We start from the raw sequence: 5,354 nt of genomic DNA, 5'->3' as shown, positions 1-5,354 counted from the left end.
ACAAGTCCCTGCCAGGAGGGGCAGTGAGGGGGGGTCGGGCTCTGCTGCCGTGTGCCAAGGGAAAGGAGGAGAGCAAAGTGTCTCAAATGGCACCAGGGGAGGCTCAGGGTGGAGATTGGAAACAATTTTTCCCTGCCAGAGTGGTGAGGCCTTGGGATGAGCTGCCCAGGGAGTGCTGGAGTCACTGTCTCTGGGAGTGCTCAGGAGGAGTCTGGATGTGGCCCTTGGGGACAGGCTTTGGGGTGCTGCTGGTGCTGCTGGGGTGGCACTGGGTGATCCTGGAGGGCTCTTCCAGCCCTGATGATTCTGGGATTCAAGGAGAGCTAAAGTGGGAATGCTCAGTGGCTGCAGCAAAGACACTGGGTTTGCTAAGGGTAATAAGAGCCACCTGATTTCTTGTGATAAGAGCTCGAGGCAGAAATAGCACAGCTTGATTTTTTATTTTTTAAGAGAGGTGTTGATTTAGTGCAGTCACTGAAGTCACTGAAAAATGAGAAACACCAAACCTCCTGACAATATCTTTGCTGCATCAATTTGTGTAAATACAACATGGATTTTCTTTGATCTTCTGCAGAAAGTGGCTCCCAGTTTAGAGTTTTCTTCTGTAATTTGTGGAGCTCATCCAGCACTGCTGAGTGCCTCCAGGCCTGTCTGGTTTGGGACGAGATAAGGGAGTATCAACTTCATAGCCCGATACTTAAAGCTTTTAAATAAACTCTGAAAACATTGCCAAGATGACATTCCCAAAGAAAAGAACTTTCAAAAATGTTGTTGCCCAAAAAGTGCCACCCTTGGGCAGAATTTGAAGAGTTTGTTTGCATTCAGAGTGTCTGACTCTTGTGATGGATTAAATGAACTCTGGGACACAGGGAAATATCCCAACAAAACTTTATGGGTTTCTTTAAACACTTAACAGGATCAGGTTTCTCAGAGCAGCTGGGGCTGCCCCTGGATCCCTGGCAGTGCCCAAGGCCAGGCTGGACATTGGGGCTTGGAGCAGCCTGGGACAGTGGAAGGTGTCCCTGCCCGTGGCAGGGGGTGGAATAATTTTTAATGTCCCTTCCAACCCAAACCATTCCATAAATGGAAAGAAAAAATTACATTTGCAACTCGTTCCACTGTAAGATCTGGTGAATATCTGTAATTCCAGAATTATTAGAAGGCATTGCAATGAAGTGTATTCAGGGGAAAACCAAAGATAATTAATCCCAAATTCGTTGTATAAAATACAAAACCAGTGCAATCTCTGTGCTCTCCACTAGATGATGCAGCTGTACTGCAGAGAAATAAGAAATTACAGGATATCCACATCCAATTATAATCCTATTTACTGTATTATGTTTTTAACAGTAAAAAGTATTGTCATCAGTGATAAACCACAACCGAATTGAGGAAAATAGTTGAAAATGTCGTTTTCTTTCTGCTGCTTCCAAGTGAAACTTGAAGCTTTGTAGTCTTTTATCTTCTCTCAGTTTTATTGGTTTTTAACTTTGTTGGAGTTGTTCCTCTCTCAGCTTTAATCATTCCCTTTGGAACTGTCACTCAACACAGAGTTCAAATCATTGGCCTGGATGATCTTGAAGGTCTCTTCCAACCTCGATGATTCTGTGATTCCATGAACTCCACTCTGCTGGTTTAATCAGTGGGATTGCAGTGGAGAAGGGTCTGCTCCTGTGTTTTATTCCTTCAGAATTCGGGGCCGGACGGATCTTCGGCACAGATCCCTTTCAATAATGTCCTTTGATGGAGCACATTGAAATACTTCCTCTCACTGGGGTGATTTTGGAGAACAGAAACTTTGGGGTGACCTCATTGTGGCCTTCCAGGACCTAAAGGAGCTGAAAGAAAGATAGAGAGAAACAATTTCCAAGGGATGGAGTGACAGGACGAGGGGGAATGGCTTCGAACTGCCAGAGATCAGGGATAGATGGGATATTGGGCAGGAATTGTTCCCTGGGAGGGTGGGAAGGGACTGGGATGGAATTCCCAGAGCAGCTGGGGCTGCCCCTGGATCCCTGGCAGTGCCCAAGGCCAGGCTGGACATTGGGGCTTGGAGCAGCCTGGGACATTGAGAGGTGTCCCGATTGCAGGGGTGGCACTGGATGATCTTTAAGGTCCCTTCCCACCCAAACATTCCATGATTCCATGATGCTGGAGCTGGGCTGGGGGAATCATCAGCTGAGCTCTGCATCCCTTGCAGACACATTCCAGAGGCTCTGGATGTGTTATTTTAGAGCTCCCTCCTGCTGGGGCTGCTCTGGCAGGAGCTGGCAGGGGCAGCTTGGCCCTTGTGACCCTTGGCAGGCAGTGGTGAGGGGACAAGGGACACTCCCAGCAGGAGGCTGGTGCCACTCCTGGCTGTACCAGCCTGCCTGGGCTGGCATCCAGAGCTTGTCCAGAAGCAGCCAACAAGGAATTGCAGGGAATTTGTGCATCCTTCCCACGAGATGAGCTCTGCATGGAGAGGGATGGAACTGACAGGGAATTTGTGCATCCTTCCCACGAGATGAGCTCTGCATGGACAGAGATGCTTGGAGGGGGTGGGATGGCCTGCAGAGGATGTTGGGGAGGGATCAGGAGGGACCTTTTGGCATTGTTTTGGCAGTGATGGAGCCTTTTTTGTCATATTGGTCCATCTGGGTGTGTCACTGCTCCATGCACAGATGGAGATGAACGCAGAACCCAGGTGGGAAATCTCTCATTTCCCATTCCAGTCTTCTGTTATATCAGTGTATCCCAGAATCCCAGGATTTTTTGGGTTGGAAGGGACCTTAAAGCCCATCCAGTTCCACCCCTTGCCACAGGCAGGGACACCTTCCACAAGAAAAATTGGTCATGGAGTTGTGGAGAGCCAGAAAAACAAAGAGAAGAGAAGCAACACTGAAAAACCAAATGGTTAAACATTCCTAATTTCCAAATAAAATGTTTTTGTCAGAGGAAATGAGCAGAGGATTGTGAAACCAAGAAACCCCAGACCCTTGCAAACTGAAACAGTGTGAAAAATGTTCTTAATGCACCCACATTCTCTGGAGCTTCCCCCCTGCTTTCCCCACTGGTTCAAGAGTTGGATCTAAGTCAAGAACAAGATGCAACTGTTGAATGTCAAGGAGGGGGGAATGGGAGCGTTCCTTGGATAATTCACAAAGCAGCTGCTGCTGGTGGGTTGTGTTAGTTAGAAAAAGATGCTGCTCCCCTTGGGAGGAAGAGGCAAATTTCTGCTCATTTGGTGTTCTAGGGGCAGCAGGCAGCAGGGCTGTGGTGCTGTGTGAGCCCAGGCAGACAGCAAAGAGGACACAAGGACTGAGACAAACACTCCTGACAGTTTAGATATAAATGTGCAGCTAAATGGACCCCAATCCTCTGTCTAAAAGGAGAAAAGTCAAAAGAGAGCTAACAGTGAGTTATTGAAATCATTCTTTAAACACAGTTGTGGGGCCTGAGCTGTATTTACCTGTCTTGAGGCTCTCCATCGGTTAATAAATGATTAAAAAATATGGAATATTCTGGTTATCACTGGTTGCAGCTGATTTGTAAATCAAGTGCTGGTGGCAGAAAGCTCCAGCCTCTTTTGCCCTCTGACCACTTCGATATTGGGGAATCATTCCCTCCATTAATGCACTTAAATTTCTGAGGGATGATGTGGAACAGAGGTCCCAGCAACTCCTCCTTTGTTTATAGCCAGAAACTCTCTGGCTGCTTAAAAGAACATGAAAACCAGTTCCTTTCCTATTACTGTCAAACAAACTTCACCTCCCCGCTCGCATCCCGTGGGATTTGTCACCGGCAGGAAGCGCAAACCCAACCCCGTGGATACAGAACTTCCAGGCACTTCAGAGGGAGGAAAAGAACCCTTTCATCATGTTCAGTTTTCTCCACTGCTTTATTTCACTTAAACCATCACTCACTACCAAATGGTCTTTGTCAGGAGTAATTGGCAAATGCTGGAGGCGCTTTTCGAGGCTGTCTGGATGGAAAATCTCAAAGCTGTTGTCTGCACTGAAAGAAAATATTGCATTTGATCTTTTTATGATTCCTGCAGACATGATGTATGTCTGCATTCCTCAGCCCGAGGAATTCTCGCTGTTTGGGTTTCTCTGCCTTTCAGGGACAGGAAGTAGCACTTCACCCTCGTTCTGCTGTATTGTCTGGGAATTAACCACAACATAACAGTCGTGTACATTTTTTTTTGTGCTTCACAGAGGTCGGTTTTTATTAGCCATTTATTGTGGTTTGCTCGTTGGCAAGTGGCAGATTGTCTCAGTGATAGCTGTGGCTATTGCATTTCAGCTGTGTTTGTATTTAAATGTGGATTTCTTCTGGTGGCTCCCTCCTAAGTGATGTCTTGCTCCAAGATTCCCGTGCCGAAAATCAGCTTTTCCCTCCTGCAGTGGTACAAACGTGGCACTGCTCTGCTCACCTCTGCCCCTGAGAGTTTTGGTCACCCAGAGAAAGGACAGACGGAACGTTACATTAACCCTGTGGATCATGGCTGCACAGCTGGCATAGAATTGTGGCATCATGGAATGGTTTGGGTAGAAAGGAACCTTAAAGATCAGCCAGTTCCATGGGCAGGGACACCTTCCACCATCCCAGGCTGCTCCGCGCCCCGGACACCTGGCCTTGGACACTGCCAGCAGCCACAGCTTCTCTGGGAATTCCATCCCAGCCCCTCCCCTCCCTCCCAGGGAACAATTCCTGCCCAATCTCCCATCCAGCCCTGCCCTCTGGCACTGGGAGCCATTCCCTATGTCCTGTCCCTCCAAGCCTTGTCCCAAGCCTTGTCCCAAGTCCCTCTCCAGCTCTCCTGGAGCTGCTTTAGGCACTGAAAAGCTGCTCTAGGGTCACACCAGAGCCTTCTCTTCTCCAGAGTGCTGGGAATGGCACAGGATCATCAAGGTGGGCAGAGCCCTCCAGGATCACCCAGTGCCACCCCAGCAGCACCAGCAGCACCCCAAAGCCTGTCCCCAAGGGCCACATCCAGACTCCTCCTGAGCACTCCCAGAGACAGTGACTCCAGCACTCCCTGGGCAGCTCATCCCAAGGCCTCACCACTCTGGCAGGGAAAAATTGTTTCCAATCTCCACCCTGAGCCTCCCCTGGTGCCATTTGAGGCCATTTCCTCTCCTTCTTTCCCTTGGGACATGGCACAAGACACCAATCCCCACCTCAGTAGATCTGGCAGATTCAAACCCCTGGAAATGAGGGATTGTTACTTTTGCTGCCTGTGGAGTAACTTGGTGCCTTAACACACTTAGTGCACAATTCAACAATACAATTTTTTGGCGTTTTTTGTGTCTATTGGGCCCCATCTGCTGTGACTCTGTTGATTGTCAATTTTTCACAGTTCCCAAATT

This window comes from Corvus brachyrhynchos, unplaced genomic scaffold (assembly GCF_000691975.1).
Source record: "Corvus brachyrhynchos isolate BGI_N302 unplaced genomic scaffold, ASM69197v1 scaffold434, whole genome shotgun sequence".
Classification (NCBI taxonomy): domain Eukaryota; kingdom Metazoa; phylum Chordata; class Aves; order Passeriformes; family Corvidae; genus Corvus; species Corvus brachyrhynchos.
Note: the sequence above shows the minus strand (reverse complement) of the source record.